Consider the following 18,440-nt stretch of genomic DNA (forward strand, 5'->3'; position numbering starts at 1 on the left):
TGACCTTATTTAATTTGTAAGATAACAAGTTGCACCAGTTGGCCACTAAGGTTGCTTCCACATCAAAATGCTCATAAGTAAAATTCTAAGTAACATCCTATACAGTTTTATTTAGAAGTAAGTTTGACTCCCTCCTCATCCCATTTTTTGCGCGCATATATTACTATATTTTGTTTGTTATCAACATTCACATTAATTGAAGATTCTAACACAATTTAAAAATTATATACTTAATTTCATTCATGTGTTCCAAGCTGGAGGGGGACCTAAAAGTTCTAGGACAGCCTCATTTTACAAATGAAGAAACTAAGGCCCAGAAAGTTTGTTAACTGTAATGAAAGATTGGTCTTCTCCAGTGGGCAAAGTTCCTACATCTGACAAAAAGCCAAGATGTATTTAACTTGCTTTACCTGTTTGGGGAAGATAGAAGGACGTAAATGTTGTCCTGTTTAAATTTTAATAGTCCAAATTCTTGCAGGGTAACGAGGGTGTTCTGCAGAAGTCCATTTGCTTCATTACACTTTCTAATGTTAATTCTTTTGCATGAAGGGTTTGCCTTGTTCTTCCTCTTATATTTTCTTTACATTGTCATCAGCATGAAAGAACTCAAAATACTTCCCAACTCCTGGTAGTGTAGCCATGGGGAGGGCTGAGCAGAGGAGACCATTAAAGAAAGAGGCCATGAGGCCAGGCGCTAAAAGGAGTGAGGAGTGCAGCCTGGGGTGTGTTCTGCCCTGTGGAGCCACCTTATTACTGATCAGTCACGCTAGCTCAGAGGTTTTCAAAGTGGAGTTCGTATCAGTATTCATAATAATACTAAAGTGTTTTAATTTCTGATACAGTAAATATCAGTCGATATAATCCACATTTCACAAAGGTCCCTGGGATCCTCAGTTTCTGAGATTCTAAAGGAGTGTCCTTAAGACTAACAAGTTGTAGAGCCACTGCACCAGCTAGGACAAATGTCTTCCCTGCCACAACAGAGCTGGGGTTAGAGGGTGAGGGGACAGGGAGTGTGCTTCTCAGAGTTAAGTATTTTACTGAAATTCCAAAACTGTACTTGGAATCTTTTGGTGTTGATGTTTCTACTGGACAGCTCTGATTTTGTAATGAAGCTAGTTCTCCCAGGTGCGAATTCACGATCATTAGATGAGTATTGTGGGCTTGAAAGAGAATAAAAATGACAGAATAAAACTGTTCTGGAACCTGAAAAAAGTACAATTCTTTTTCAGAAGAATTCAATGAAACAAACATTTTTGGACTTGGCTACTTATGGATTCGTTTTGCTTGATTGTTTTTTTGCTTTTTTCCCTTCTGTTTTCAAAAGAATTAGAGGTATTAGTAATAGTAACAGTGGCGCAAAAAAAGAAAGAAAGGAGGGTCATTGGAACCTTTTAAAAAGTCTACATAAAGAAGTCCAGAAAAGTAGGACAGTTTTGAAGGTAATGAATTGAATTAATGCTTTTAAAAAAAGACAAGTGATAAAGGATGGAAATTTAGGGTTTCATTTACAGTATTCGTTGTGTTGTACTTTATATGTGAAAATGCTTTTTTGTGTGTCTAAGTTGAGGTGTTTTTTTAATTGAAAATCTTTGAACATAGAGTAATATTGTGGTTATGAAGTGGAAAATAGCTCGCATTTGTCCACACAACAGATTTGTGTCTCTTTAGGTCATAGGTTCATAATTCCGTTTTGAATTTATGCATGACCAGTTTTGCAGTTTAATATTAGAGAGGCTGTCACTTCTCATTTCTGTATTCATTAGTAATTAGTTATACTCTTAGCAGTATCAGAGTGTGAAGCTTTGTGTAGAGGAATTCTTTAAAGAAAGCCAGATTAAGGAAAAATGTTGAGAAACGGTTGCAATTAGGAGTTGATCAGAGTAATCTACCTCCTGTAGTAATGGAAATGGAACACAAATACTTCTTTTTGGTTACAAGCCTTTTTAATTCCACCGAAGTTGAAGAGCATAGTGTGTATTTTTAAGCTTTTCATTTAAACTTTAATCCTTTAAATATGGACTAAATTATCTAAATTGGGTAATTCACTTGAACCAATCCTTTGAGGATCTACCACCTTCAAGACACCGGGCTGGGTCTCTGATAAGGACGAGTAAGACAGTCAGTCACGTGCTTTTTATTGGAAATAGATCTTCCAGATAAAGTGATAAAGTGACAACTGACCTGCCTAAAATTTTAGAGGATGCTTTGGATTCTGGTTATTTATTGCAGCACATTGTTCTATTATTTCACAGATGCCGTAAGTCTGACTGATTCACTTGAATACTTTTTTTATGACAAGACATTACAGTTTGACTTTGAAATTTATGCTGGATTTAGACAAGAATTTGAGTCTCAAAGCCACTATTGAGTCCAGCTTGATAAACCGATTGTCCTTATAGAATAAAGTCTGAAGGTGACAGTGAGATCTCTTACACTGTGCATCTGTTAATAGATGCCTATACAATCTTAACGCAAATTATGACTGATTATCTTTGCTCTATCAATAGATACGTTGTGCATCATTAATGGTCCCATATTAAAAATTTTCCACCAAAATGGAGTGTTAAGTGAGGGGAAAAAAGGAAAAACGGCTGGTGAAAGACAGCTAGGATCTCATTTCTTTACACCAGCCTACTTTAATTTTGGCATTGAATTTGCAGTTTGGTTTTTTCTGGTTTGTCCAGAATTCAAACATTAGTTATCAGAGATTTCAAGGTGAAGGTAAATGCATATAGGAGTGAGATCATCTGGAAACATTAAAGAAGTCGGTAAATAAGCTTATTAAAGAATAAAGGAAAAGGGATATTTGTGGTAGTAGAGTGTTGGTTTTCTCTTTAGAATTAGAACAGGTGTGTCTTTAGAGTTCCTACTTGCAGACACCAAGTCACCTTAGGGTCACAGTGGAGAGAGTGCTGGGCTTTTGACATGACTTCATGTCCTGCCTCAGACACTGGCTATGTGACCTGGGCAAGTCAGCTTACTCTCTAACATGAGGATACTAACAGCTTCTGTACAGGATTATTGTGAGGATTAAATGAGAAAATGTAAAAAATTTAAGATTATATAAATATTAACTCCTACTACTAATAATAATAATACATGATTTTCCAAAGTTGTGGTACCACTTCACATAAAAGGGGGAAGGATTTTATATTCATGCTTATTTTGATCAATTTTACTTGTATGTAATATAAAGTTTATTTACTGAATTCTGTCTGGGTGTTTATGAATTGATGTTGTGTACTTATTCTTGGGCATTTTATAATTATTGCCTATAGGCATATCTTTTAGAAAAGTGTTACTTAAATTTTAAGTATTTTTATTCTCTATGGTTAAGATGAATGTTCAACAGTGAAAAAAATGCTCTAACTACAGATTAGTAGATTTAGAGAGCTATCATTTTAAAAGGTGGAGATTGCATTTGGGTCCCTTTTGATCAGTATTTGGTAACTCTAGGAAAGTACACAATAACTTGCAAATTGCTCACATCAATAAATTACTCTTAAGATGCACTTATAAATGTTTTAAATTTAATTTTTCTTGAGTTAAATATTTCTTTCCCTCCCACCTCCAAGGAAAACAAGACATTTGTAGCAAATAGACAGGCAAAATAAATTTCTGAATTGGCCATGTCCAAAATATTTTTGTTTCATTCTACACCCTTAGCTACTCACCTATTAGGTACTTGAAAGCTTACTCTGGGAAAAATTTAAGTTATTCTCTTTTCCCCCACAAATAACAGTGAAATGTGGTATAGGGAAAAGGCATGGGATTTGACATAACGATGGTATTTGAGTCTTTACTTTGTTCCTTACTTAGCTGTCAGTCCCTTTTTGAGTTCTGAGCCTCCATTTCCTGGTCAGGGGAATTAGACTAGGTGATGCCTTACATTCCTTCCCGTTCTAAATCTACGAATGCTATGATTGAGGTTATTCTTACAGAAAAGGTACTCACTCCTCTTGCCAACTCTTTAGTGGTAAGAATGTGTTCAGCAAAACAGTTGATGTGATCCATTTTCAGAGGTCCTTAATGTTGAAATCAAATTTTGCTGCCAGGTGAGTGGAAATCTAGCAGTGAAGCTGGTTTTTTCTTCTAAAAGAGAATGGTGGTGGCATTACTAAATCTAACTGGCAGAAAAGTTTTAAAAATTCCTGTGTGAGGCTGTCAAATTCTCATCCTATATATTTTCTTTCAGATTCCTTTGTTTCTTCCTCTCAGCCTGTATCTCTATTTTCGACCTCACAAGGCAAGTCTGTAATTTTCTTGTGCATTAATGAAAGAAAAATGTTCAGAAAGAGGCTGTAACTGGGAGTATAAGGCACAAGGTTCTTATTGTCCATCCCTCCCACCCTCTCCATCCGTTATAGCCCAAATTAGTAGCAAATCAGTTCATTGTGTGTATATTCAGCAGCTGTTTGCTCATGATTCTCTGGAAGCATTCACTAGGCAAGTAAGATTTACTTTTTAAGTGTCAGCCCCAAGAAGCAAAATTGACTTTGCCCACTAAAATTTAGGACAGTTATAGAAGTGTCTTTTGGAGGAGCAGGAGCTGGGAATCAACTCTAGAATGTGATGTCTACATAATTCAGGATATTGACTAGCAGTATATAACTCTTGGGACACTTGGTGTTTGGAAGAAAGTTTGTAATCTTGCCTCCACTGCCTATACAGAAAGCACCTGTCAGCCAGCTGTGAAATGTCTTAGCTTGGATATCTCTCCTGATTGGCCCTGGAGTAAGTCACTTGGCTTTCTGGCAATCAGTACTTAACCTAGAGATTGTTGTGACTTTTCTTTTTAAATCTGGCATCTAACTGGGAAGGAAATTGGGAGTGTGGTTAATTTCACGTTTGGGGAGTTGAAGGATGGGAAAAATGTGGAGGCAGAAACAGTAGCCTTTGCTCATTTGTCCTGTTAAATAAACACTGCTTCCTTGGTGCTATTGCTGCAGGCCCCAAATGTAGGCCAGGGGAAAACCCTCATTTCTAAAAAAGTGTAATTAAATTCTCGCTGAAATAGCCTAAGGCCACTTAAAGAGCTTTCTTTGTGGCTACTGGGTCATAGTTGGAATTACCTATGTTGAAAGTTACACTAATTCTTTAGGGAGTCTCTCCTTAAATGGGACAGAACTGAATGAGCATAGAACTTCAGATGAGTGAATGAACATAAAATTTTCACCTATTTAATCTTTATTATAAAAACTATGGTAGACAGAATTATGTATACCGTGGGTGAAATCACATACCCTGAAACTCAGCTGTACGTAAGTCAGTCTTAGATTACATATGTGCTACACATTATAAAAGGACTTCACCGTATTTAAGTTCTGGTATTAGACCAGATTGTTAAATTCTCTAAAGGAAAGAACATGGGGGAAAAAAAACTCCAAAACCTTCTGTATTCTGTGTTCAGTTTTTATTTTAGGAAATCCGTTATTAATGGCCATTTTCATGCGGGAAAGGAATACTTTTTATCTTAAACTGACTACATACTCAGTGAATATTTCCAAAAACAAATTGCATAGAATTTAATCATTCTAGACACACATTTGAACAACAGTAATGTATTGTAATAGACTGGAAAAGGAAAAGGATTTTTCTAATCTAAAATTCATTTATGGGCGGTTTCAGTTTCAAAAAGTTGATTAGAATTCTAGAATAATTTGAAACCTGAAGAACAACTCTTTCCCCTCCTTTATTTTTTTGGTAGCAAAGCCATTTTTGGAAAGGAAAGGTAGGTTCAGGATAGTGTTACAGGAAAAATGAACAGGACTGTTATCTTGAAAGAACTAAAGTGTCAGATGTCATAAGGCATTCCAAACCCCAGCCCCTTTTGATAGCACTTTTTTTTTTCTTAGAGAAAAAATATCTAGATGGAAAAGTTTTCCCAAATAGTGCTACCCAGCTGTATTTGTTGAAGAAATTAAACTGACTGACCTGCAAATCTTACTCATGGCCAATGGTAGACATTAGGGATTTGCCTCACCTCTGGGGTTCTACTCATTAGAGCCTGATTTAGGAATACCCCATAACAAACGAATTGGCAGATTCCACTTTCCTTCAGTGAAATAACAGAAGGGGAAAAAAACCAGGAACATTCTGTTTGGTTTGAATAAATTGTATTTAAGGAATAAGGAGAATTTTAACTGCTTTGGGTAGAGGCAAACCATTACATAAAGAGTTGTATAGAGAGTAACTTTATATCAACGGCTATAAATTCTAGGATGCTACAGTACATGAAAGCTAATGAGCAGATTCTAAAGAGCATATGAATTCTTTAGAGAGTACTTCTGTGTTTATTTTCTTAAATAGATTGAATAAAACTTCTTAAAATCTTTTTCCTGGAGCAGTAACAAGCTTAAAGCTAGCCCCCCAAAGAGTTCCAGATTAGTAGGACACAAACCCTTCAGTGACTTCAGATAGATAGATAGATAGATAGATAGATAGATAGATAGATGGATAGACTGATACGAAGATAGATAGATGGATAGGTAAGTGGGTGGATGGGTGGGTGGATGGATGGATGGATGGATGGATGGATGGAGGTGTTCAGTATTACCTTTCGCATAGGACAGAAGCCTTCAACTTGAATATAAAGAGATAACAGGAAGACATTAAATGTCACTAGTTTAGACTGAGGGAGGACTAGCTGAATTTGGAATCTAAATTACAAGATTTTCAAAGAAAAGTTCAGGTCTGTTTAGTAACAAAGTAGGTTGTTTTAGTCCTTGAGGCAGAGTGTCAACTATACAGCTATGTAAACTATCAAAGCTTAAAACTGCATTAAGACTTTGGAAATACTTTGTATATAGAGAAATATATTTCTATAAATAGTTTCTTCTTAAACAGTTTGTTTCTTAAGAAAGTTAAATTAGTCCCTTATAAATCTTACTAAACAAATGCTTTTTAATTATAGAAGGATAAGCTTCAGTTCAGTCCTGGTGAATTCCAAGTTAGTGAAATACAAATTGATATTTTACTATGCCAAAAGTGGTTGTTATTAATCAAGTGACTACAGCCCATATTGAGGTCCAGCTCTGCAAGGGCAGGTAAGGTATCCCCATTTAGGCAGGGAGCAGCTGAGACCCAGTTAGTCACCAGCTTGCTGCTCACAGTCACACTGCTTTTTCCTCTCCTTTTTCTTGTTTACTGATAGTTCTTTTTTAAAAGTGAGTGACACTTCTGCTGTTAACATGTTAGCCTGGGAGCAGTTGAAGAAGTAGCTAGTTTAACTATGTCGTCACTAAATTGACTGTTAGAGAAATATTTTAAAGATGTACTGCGTCAAGCATAAACACCAACCAATACCTGATTATCTTCTTCAAACCACAGTGAACATTTTTCACTAGAAAGAGATGCAGGAGAAAATACCACAAGACTTTTATCTTTAGACAGCATTGCAGAAAATGATTGGGGCTGGGGGCAGACACATTTTTAAAATCCTGCCATGAAGTATGGGAAACATATTTGCTTCCTTAGATGCTTGTGTTCAGTTTGGGCAGTGCAATACTGTATAGGCATCTGGAATAGGAAGTAACGATACTGATAACTATGGGACGAGCATTTGAGGAGGAAAAAATGAGCCAGTTACAGCCTTTTTAAATTTAAAAAATGTTAAAAAGCCAAACATTTTTCTTTGTACAAAGAACCTTTTTGTTTGTTTGTTTGGGTCTAGCTTAGCTGCGAAGTGTCTGCTAGCTAGCTTCCTATTTTGATGCTATGGCTGAAAGCTGCTGATACTGTTTTGCACGTTTTTAAACTTTGAAGCTATCTTTCCCTCTTGTTTTTTGTTAATAATAATAAAAAATTCATGTGTAGGGAAACCTATGCCTGAATATTTTTTCAAGCTAAACTTGTATATGTGTGCACATTTTTGTATGTCTGTGTATGGCAATGACAAAGTAGTTGATCAAGTTCTACTGAAACAGTACTCTATATTGCCCATTCCATTCATTTGTGATAGGTTAACTAATTCATTATAACCTATACTTAGCTAGATTGTAACTTGTTCCCAGGTTTACAGTGCTATATTGTAGAGACGGTAAATATTCTATGTACAGAAGTTGTGTCATTTTCAGTAGAAAAAGGTGAAGTGTATTTTTTATACTTGGCCTTCTTTACAAATGGCCTAACTTAAGATCTTTTCATAAGGATTTTTCACAAGTCACTTCCCCTCCCCCCCAAATAAATAGATTAGAGTTCTACATTTTGAGGTGAGGAGAGGTTTGTAGGAATAGAAAGGAGAGTTGAAAAATAAGTTATCTTAAATGTTTGCTATCTTTTCATATTTTGAAATTTTAGGGAAAAAAACTTCTGAGTTTGATTTCCAATTTTTTTACATTACATATTTACTAATCAACAATGGAAACCAAGGCAGTATTTGTCATTTAGTGGTGATAGTCTTCTTGCAGACCAGAAGCTTAAAGTATAGCTACTAATTGAACTCTTTTAGTTTTACCTTAAATGTTGTTATTTAAAATTATTGAAGGTTTTTTTGCTCAGCTGACAGAATTTGAAACATAATCATATTCACTGTATTCTCAGTCTAAAGCTCTTGTTTGCCATGTCTAAGTGGGTAGGAATTTTTATTAGCATTCATGCCTCTTGAAAAAAAAATTCCAGCCAAATGGACTATAGTAAAAGAAAAAAAAACCAGAATGTTTTTAGAGTTAATTTTAACAATATTTGACAGTTTGTTTCCTGCCTGGTTCCTGAGTGAGGTAGCTGTTTCTCTGAGATTAGATATTAGCCAGAGTTGTTTGCATCAAGTAACCTTAATATTAGTGCTTCTTCATAGTGCATAATAATTTGGAAGCTATAGTAAACTTAACTTTTAGTGATTCTCATAATATTACCATCTAGTCTTGGGCAACAGTGCTGTCATCACTAAATGAGATGTTCTTTGCTTATAGGAATTGTGCTTACTGGTCTGTCGGAAAGTTGAAAGGTTTATTTAAATTCTCTGCTAATTTGTACTACTTTCACAAAATCACAAAAAAAAATTAATTTCAGCATTGCTTTGCATCTTTTTAATTAGTCAAGTCTGTTAGTACTTTTAACATTGCCAAATAATTTACTCTTCATAACTGCTGGCACAATCCTGTGCTGAAATTTCAAATAGGAGGATAAAAATGAAAAGAAAAAAAAAACCCCAAAAGGAAATACTTTTTTTTCCCTTCATAAATACATTAACCAAACTAAACCAAAGTCTTCCAATATCTTATTGGTACCAAGGACAGGACTCTAGATTCTGAAAACTATTCTCATAGTATAAGGGTAGGCAGGTCTTAGCCAAACTAGAGCCAGACTGACTTGTCATCTGAGGATCACTCTAGATCAACTAACAGACAATTACACAAAAATATTTTTGCCCACAGCAACTGATGAAGGACCACTTACTTAAGTCTCACTGGAATTACTCTCTTTGTGCCTTAGAGATTGTGTATCTGTTGAAGAAAAGGGAGGCTAAGTTAATTGAAAAAAGTATGAAGGCTAATAAAAACAATTTTTTATCAGTAGGATAGGGGTTAGCTTTTGCAAAAAAAAAAATAAAATAAAACAATTGTATTTAATATTTAAAGCAGAACACTTAGTTAAAGATTATTTCAAGTCAGGTATTGCTTTGTCAGGTATTTTGTGGCATTGATAGTCAGTGAATGTTAAATACATTCATCAATTAAGCATGTGTTTAGTATGCACTGCATGCCAGATTGACTTGCAATGTATTTAATAGGTTTTTCTCTTTAGCACCATTTCCCTTGTGATTGGTCATTTCAGTGAATTTGAGGTAAAGGTTTGTGTTAATTACACGTTAAAGTCAGAACTTAGTTTAGTTCTTACTCTGAAAACACAAATTAGATTTTAAAAATTTCCCTAAACATTGTTACCAACTTGATTTTTATATCCATTTCTTTATGAAATGATATGCTTCAGACTTTGGAGGAATTTTAGTCATTGCCAATATGAGTAAAAAATATTTATTGCTTACCTCACTGTAAAGATTTCCTATTTAAGATTTAGGGGTCAGGGGAAACAAACTTAAATAAGATTCTTGTTATCCAGAAATTCATAACCTAATAGATATGCAGACTGAGTGGAAAGATGGTACTCAGAATTCCCCTTCCTTTAAGAGAGGAATTACCAAGCAGTTCTCTTCCAGCCTAAAACTATATAGCCATTTTTTAAAGCCCAGTTTACTAAAATTATTATTGCCATAGCTTGTAATAATGAAAACTGTTTGTAAACCTTATTGTGGTATAATATTGGAACTTATCTGTGTAAGTTTAGTTCATCTCATGCTTAAAATGCTTATACTGCATTCTGGCAGAGGTGTACTCTGGCTTTTGGGTTTTTTTTTAATTCATTAGTACTGAGTATATAGACTATAATTGGGCTAAACAATTTTTATCCTTATTGCACAGATTTTGTACCACTAAATTGTAACAATGTATTTTTTCTCTGACCTCAGATTATGATCACTGTAGTCTACTAGTAGATCCCATTACAACAAGGTTCATAGGAATATCTTATAACAGAGGAATTTCATGGCTTTTTGATGGAATTTGGACAGTTTTTCTTTATTTCTAAGTGTGGAAATTAAGTCTGTAGGTTGAGACGAAGTCACTATTTAGGATTCTCACTTGTTGCTATTTAGTAGGTTTATAGGTGATTTATTATTATTTTCACGTACAAAAGAGAATGAAAATGAAATTGTTGATATCTGATGAAAGATGCTTTCGGAAGCTAATTGTTGTGGAATTTACCATGCCAGCCCTAGGCAAGTTGTGAAGGAAATGAACTTTATTTAGCAATTTCCTACTTTGAATGCCTCTGCTAGCTCACCTGATGTGTTATTTGTGCTCCCTGATTTTAGAACTGGAATTTTCCTTCTGTTCCTCTCCAGACCAAATCTCTTTGTTCTAGGGCCTCTACTGGTTCTGAAATTGGAAAATAAAATGATAAAATATCAATAAACATTTATTATGAGGTACCTTGCACGGTGCTAATAAGTTAGCACTTGGTGGTGCAAAGACGAAGCAAAGTTGGCTGTGACTTTTGGGAATTTACATCCTAAGGGAAAGATAGAAAGTAGATTTGAGATACTCTTAGAGGTGTTAATGACTAATTAGGCTATATTTGCATATTAAAAGATGACTTCGACAATTGGTTTTGCTTCTATCGAAAGAAATCCAAATAGTTGAAATATATGAACTGGAGGTTTTTTTTCAAGACCCTTCAAATTGCAACCTATAAGCAATTATCTGTGTATAAGGTGTATAAGGGCATCCTAGGACAGAACCTTCTTGGCTATTAACACATAAGAGAGGACTAGCTCTGTGCCCCTCTGTAGTTCAGAGGGAAGACTAGTCTTGGCAGGGCTAACCATTCTTGTCAAGACTTGGTCAGATTAGAACAGTGGATTTTATTTTTTAAAATGTCATATCATTTTTAGTGATACCTTTTCTTTTTATATCCTCTTCATTTCCAAATTCTACCCATCTTTTATAACAGATTTTTTAAAGAGAAAAAGCAATTCATCAGAATTACTTAATGCATCAACATGCTGTGTCTGAGAACCTGGGCAACGTTGCCTTTTCATATCTGTCACCTCTATGGTAAAAGTAAGGAAATGCTTAAAGTTGGTCATTGGAATTATGCAGCAAAGAACAGCAAATTTATAATGAAATTAGACTGTGTTTTAAATTGTTCAGTTTACATATCTTAAATTTTTCCTCTCCCATCTACTCCCAACTGAGAAAGAACAAAAGTCCTCAACACTTTGTGTTACCATGTAATTAAAACTGCAGAGTGGTGTTATAGTTTGTGCTGTCCCTGTTAATGTTTCTGCAAAGAAAGTACCTGCCTTCCAAAACCCTCCCTGTGCTTCTGCGTACAGTGCTTTGCCTGTTGAATTCTTAGCATGAAGTGGCTTCCTGATCATGCATGCTTTGTAGGAGAAGGGTGGTCGTTGTTTTGTCGCCCACATTTATACACATATGTGCACATACATATGTAAATTTAGAATGGAAAGCATGCTGCTTTGCCTGCCTAGCTCATGAATATTGTACTCTGTGAACAGTTTTCTTTTCCAAATCCTGGCTTTGGAGGGATTGCTCTCCTGCTCTGATAAGGGCACATCAGAAATCATGACTTCTTTTCTTTTATCTTCTGAAAATCGTAACACTGACATGATACTGCATGAAGAAAGGGGCCAGATATTAGACATCCTGCCTGTTTTGTCAAAAGAAGAAGAAGACAGTTCTGCTGATACTGCTAATAAAAAGATGGAGAGGCTTCATGGATCCAATGGAGATTCTTCGATTGAAGTTCCAACTGTTGGGTTCCTTAACACAGAAGCAGAAGTACACAGTGATAGTCTATCCATTCCATCCAGTTTTCCTGAACATCCTACCATTATAAAGAAGAGTGGTCCAACTAAGCATCATCTAAGTAAAGACCAGGGGTTAAAGAACCAAAGTGAGGTACCTGCTAGGGATAGTGAAGTTGCTTCAGATGCTGATGTCAAGTTTACTTTGCCAAAAGATCAGAAACTAAATATTGAACAATCTGAGGCAGAAGGCTGCAGTAACCATTCTTTGTCACCATCTGAAATTTCTAGTGTTGAAAAAGATTCTCCTGAATCCCCATTTGAAGTCATTATTGACAAAGCAACATTTGACCAAGAGTTTAAAGACTCCTACAGCGAAAGCATTAGTGAACTTGGTAGCTGGGCGATGCATACTGACCCAGAAATAACTACAGATAATTCACGGGATGATAGCAGAATATTCTCACTGAGAAACCAAGAGGAAAGGCATTTCCCAGCCTCTGCCCTGCTCACCAGACAGTTTTCACGAACTTCTGCTGCCCTAGAAGAGGTATCTAGGTGTGTAAGTGATATGCATAACTTCACCAATGAAGTACTGACTTGGGATTTAATTTCCCAAGTAAAACAGCCAGAAAAGTCTTCTGAAAACATTGCTCAAGTGTCACGGTTAGATGGAAATGAATATGTTTCAGACATTCCAGTGTCGCAGCCTAAAATATGTGCTCATCAAAACATTCAGAAAATCCCCATACATTCCATTCATGAGAATGGTGCTAGCGCTGAATCAGGAACTTCCCTTTCTGAAAAAGAGGGAACACCTGACGGTGTTGACTCTACAAGGAAAGGCAGTGTTGAAGGTGTGGCAGAGAGTGTGCTGAAAGGAAGTGGCACACTTACCAGATTACCCGAGTCTAAGGGTAGAAAGTGTGCATCATCAGGCCTTGAGGGGATTACTGAAAAGGCAGTTTCACCTGATGACCCTCTGAAGGTTGAACTACGGGGGCAGAGTTCTGTGCCAGTAGAAATGATGGAAGCTGATAGTTCTGGTGAATCTGATGATACTGTCATTGAAGATATTACTACAGATATGTCATTTGAAATTGATAAACGAGACTCTGAGGAGCCTTTTTGCCAAGCTACTGGTGGTGTCACAATTCAGGCAGAGAAACCTGTTTCTGTTCAGAGCACTATAATAGAAGCAGATGGAAGGGAAATCAAAGAAAAATACAGTCAGGGTGTTGGCAGTGTGACACATGAGGTCTTCGGAGAGTCTGTTGATGACTTTGAAACCTTACAAGTTCAGCCAGATGTTCATGGAGAAAGTCCAGTTAGGGAGATTTCATGTCCAGAGATAATCACCACTAATTCCACAACAAAATACATGAAACTGTCGGGTAATTTGGATGAAATCCTTCCTCTAAAACCTGTTAAAACTGAGCATCTCAAGCTTTCTCCAGGAGACACTTCAAGAGCGTTAAAAGGAGACTCCATGAGGGAGAATAAAAGTGATGACTCCCCAGAAGACCTTACAACAACAGTTTTAGAAACCCGAACAAACAAAGTGTTAGCTGATGTAAATGCCTTTGAAGCAGCACTAGAAAAGGACACAAATTTGAAAACAATCTTTCCTCTGGGATATGCTAACAACAAATACATCATACCAAACCAGAGTACGGATGGCAGTCAACTCCAGAATGATTTTCTCAATCAGAGCACTCCAGTAGCATCTCTTGACTTAGAGCAGGAGCAGCTTACAATTAAGGCCCTTAAAGAATTATGTGAGAGACATGATAAGAAGATAAAGCCTTCAGAAGAGGGTGTGAAAGCTTCCATTGAAGAAAATTTCGTACAAACCTCAGCAGATCTGGTCACCTCAACATTTGCTCCAGAATCATCTTGCCCGGAGAGATCTCATGATATCCTGAGAGATCAAGATGTCAAGACTGTCTCTGGCCTTGACTCTGGAATTCCCCAAGAAGCTACTGAAGTAGAAATGATGTCCAGCTTTAGCAAGACTGAACAGGTTAATGAGCATTTCCTAACAAGACTTCTCACTCACTTCTCAGGTAACCCTTTACATTAGAAATACAACATGTAATGAATTTTCCTATCCTGATTAGTGATCAAATTATAATTTTTCCTAATCTATAAACCATGCTGATAAAATTGTCCTTTTTTAAAAAAAAAAAAAGTGATAGAAGAGGGTAGGTCAAGCCTTGTTGTAGTGGCTTGACTTGGTTTCTCTCTGCTTTTGCTATTTCCACAAGCAGACTCCTGAAAATGAGCTTTCTTGTCACAAAAATTGACACTCCAAGAGATTTATATGTAATCTTTCTATTCTTGGCTATAAATAAGCGATTGACCTCAGAGCTCCAGAACATTAAAATCATTAAGCCTTTATCCCTTTATGTGACTCCTGGACAATCACTATTTTGTTGACAGTTCTTAATGTGGGGATTTCACATGAGAGTTGTGAAATGAATTGAGGAGCAAAAGTGAAGGAGGTCCTGTTGGGAAAGAATCTAAATGGAGCTTTTAATTAATCTGGGCTTATACCACAGAGGAATGTCACATCCTGAAAGTAGGTAACTTTGTGGGAGCCCTCTCGTGGATAACACAGAGAGAGAATTCCTGCTCCGAGGTCAGGGGTTATTTCTCTTTGCTTATTGTATCCCCAGTGCTTAGCACAGTGTTCGATTAATCAGCACATCAATCCTTTTTTTGACAAATTGATTGTGACTGGTATGGATGTTGAGGCATCAGCTTTGACCGTTTTTTTTTTTTTCCAAGAAATTTTGTAGTGAAGGGGAAGGAAGTGGGGGATGGGTGGTATGCCACACTACCTTACCTCTGTACACAAAGAACTATAATTCAAGGTAGAAAGCAAATGTAAGGTCAGGGATACCAGGGAAGTGTTGTGGGAGTTACTTCTTATTGTGGGTATCACAGGAGGCTTCTTGGAAACAGTGGTATTTGAGTTAGACTGTAAAGCATAAGAAATGGATAGGTAGAATTGGGAGAAAAGAGAATATTTTCAGTCAGAAGGTGCTAACAGTATCTTAGGGTATAGAGTTAGAAAAGAACTTAGACATGTCTCCTAACCCCCACATTTAAAAAGTTACTGATATTTTTTTTCCATCATTGTCATTTCAGAACATATCTTTCCATTCCTCAGGAAGCCTTCCTTGTGATAAAGAATAAGAAGGAAAAGAGGAGAAGAAAACAATTCAGCAAAAATAGTCACTACAGTGATCCATGCCCATTGTCCCCCTACCTCTGCAAAGAGGAAAAGACCTCTCTAGAGCCAAATTTGGTTATTGTAATTATAAATTAAATTTTCAGCCCACTTATGTAATTCATGAGGAAACTGAGGCCCACTGCAGAGATTTGACCAGGCCAACACAGGTGGCCAGCCCTCATTGCTTCCTTTTGTTAGAAACAAGAAAGCTTATGCATATATTATTTTGCTGGTTCATAGAATTCTTGAAGGAAAGTCCTGGCAAATAGCTCAAGATAGATAGGTTGCAAATCTTTGACAAACTCAGGAGTTTGAACCTTATTCTTTAGGTAGTGGGGGGTTAGTCAAGATTTTTGAGCAGGGCCTTGATGTCAGAATTGTGTTCCAGGAAGATTGATACGATTACAATGTGCAGGATGGATTAGAAAGAAACAGACCAGAGGCGAGAAGGCCAACTTTGGAAGGCTTTTGCAGTAATTTAGGCTTGAGGAGATGAAGACCTTGATGAGACAGGAAATGGGAATGGAGAGAAAGCAATGTAAAAGGCAGTACAAAGTGAACTGTACTGGAACAGGACTTAAGGTTGAATAGACTTTGGAGATCAAAGAGAGTCAAAGGTGACTTCAGGGCTTTGAGCTTGGATGGCCTTTTGCTTTCCCTTTAGCATGGGAGAAAATAAAGTAAGGTCATTGAAGCATTTTTTTAAATGCATAGAAGAAAGACCAGAAAGAATGTTAGACAAGACAACTTTGAAAGCTACATGTTGAATTTTTTTTTTTTTTTGTGATATATAGGTAGGTTTATTTTTTTTCAAATAGAAGCAAGTTATACATAATAAAGATCCATAGTTTGATCTCTTTTTCATTCTATGTACATAGCAATTCCCAATTCATTTGATGTTAAAAGTTCAGAATAAACAATTTTTAGATAAAAAGACATTTTAAGCTACTTTCATATCTAGTAATAACCTAGTTGGCAAACGATGAGCATTGAAATGAGTAATTCCTGCCTGCTGTCTCACAAACTAAAACAAAGATGCTATTGCTGTTTTCCAGTGGTTAAACCAAATTATATCAGGTTCTTATCTTCAGTACTGTACTAGCTCCTTCTTTAATGATGTAATAGTAAAATCATGATCTAGAACTCTGATTTCTAATTCTAGCTCTCACTTGGCTTCCTCTTAGACAAAACAACTTTACTGTTATGCTTCCCACTGCGTTCTTGGTTAAAATGATCACAGGTTGTTTAGGTAAAACCCTGTAACAGACTATGGTGATTCTCACTGATGCTTCTTTTCTGAGCTTGGCCCAATCACTGAGCCTTGACGGACTTTGGTTGGACTCGATGTGTTCTCAGGTCTCTTCCAGCTCCAGATGTAGGAGCCTTCAGATAGCTTGTGGTTGTGGAATTGTAATTTGCTTTAGAAAGAGCTATAAGCGGCAGGTTCTTATATAATTTTGTGAGTTTCTTCTAATATAAAAGCGCCATATATTGTATGCCAACCTGAACATTCAGATTCTAAAAATGACATTTTAGTCTTTTTATTCCCTTAGGAGTAAGCTCTAGCTTGGACCAGCAACACAAGTAATACAATTAAATTGTTGTAATGGATACTTTTTTCATGGCCTACTTGGGTGGTGACATGAGTGAAAAGAAAGGAAATGTTAAGAGGAAGGGAATATTTCATATGGAGAATAAAATACAGGAGAAAACAAGATCGGTTTGGAAAGAGATAAAGTTCTCCAAGGATAGCCTTAACTTCCTCAGTAACAAAAAAGGAAGCAAGGTAATTTGCTGAGTGTGTTAGGAACTTGAAGAGACATTGAAAGAGCTGCTGGTGAGGAGTGTGATATAGTCAGAATTGCTCTGTTCTCCACAGGTGAGGGCCCAGGTGAGGCAAGCACAGCTTTGTGACTTCCTAGTTTGGTGTTGAAGTTGAGGGTTGGAGTAGGAGTAGTGAAGTCAACAAACATTTAAGTCCCTATTATGATGTGTGAAGTGGCCTGTGACTGATGTAGTAGGGCAGGAATAGCAGTAATCAATCAAGTGTTTTTGCCAGGCTCTGTACACTAGGTGCTGATGATACAAAGACAAAAACAATTCCTGCATTCTAGCAGCTTACATTTGGGAACCTAGGAAAACAGCACACATGTAAGTAAATAGAACTGGTTGGAGATGCGTGAGGTGGGGGCAAGAGGAGAAATAGAGAATGACTCTGGATGACTGGCAAAATGGTGGAACCTTGACATAAATAGGGAAGTTAAAAGTAGAGACGTTATGTTCTGGATTGAACATGTTTAGTTTGAGGTGCATGTGGCATTGTGGACCTAGAGCTCATGAGGGCTGTGAGGGCTGTTGGTGTGTCATCTTAATAGACCTATGGGAGCTGCTAGAGAGAGGTTAGAGAGAAAAAGCGATGAGGACCCAGGATAGAAAGAAGAAAGGAGCGAAATTCAAGCATGAAGGACAGGGCCTTGTTGAAATGGTTTAATTGTAGGTTCAAAACAAAAGGGTAAAGAAGTAAAGCTTTATACTCAGATACTGGACGGAGATATGAGTTCAAAGAACTCGAGTTAATGGGGTTTTAAAAGCAGATTCAGAGGGAATGAGGCAGTGGGAGGAGAATTGGAAGATCCAGAGAGGGGATCAGAAAGAACTTCAAAGTTCTGCATCTTGGAAGTCAAACACTTTCAGGTGATGGTGAGATCTAAAATGTGATCTCATCCTAGCTTTCCATCATAGGTGACTGAGATGGAAAAGTCCATTGATGTGGTGTGACAATTGTCATTAATTTGAGTGTGAAATCACCAAGGATGATGGCATGAAAAATAGCAAAAGTTAGGCTGGCGAGGAAAACTGGACCCATTACTAATC

The 18,440-nt window shown here is 36.7% G+C and overlaps 1 protein-coding gene and 1 pseudogene across 2 annotated transcripts in view; both read left to right on the forward strand.

Moving 5' to 3' along the window:
• LOC140524456 (reticulon-3) overlaps positions 1 to 18,440 on the forward strand; it is a 50,319-nt gene that overhangs the window by 6,439 nt on the left and 25,440 nt on the right. The gene's annotated exons all lie outside the window — the stretch shown is intronic.
• Positions 4,310 to 17,716, forward strand: LOC140524452 (reticulon-3 pseudogene; annotated as a pseudogene).

The sequence above is a fragment of the Notamacropus eugenii genome, chromosome 2 (assembly GCF_028372415.1).
Source record: "Notamacropus eugenii isolate mMacEug1 chromosome 2, mMacEug1.pri_v2, whole genome shotgun sequence".
NCBI classification, from domain to species: Eukaryota; Metazoa; Chordata; class Mammalia; order Diprotodontia; family Macropodidae; genus Notamacropus; species Notamacropus eugenii.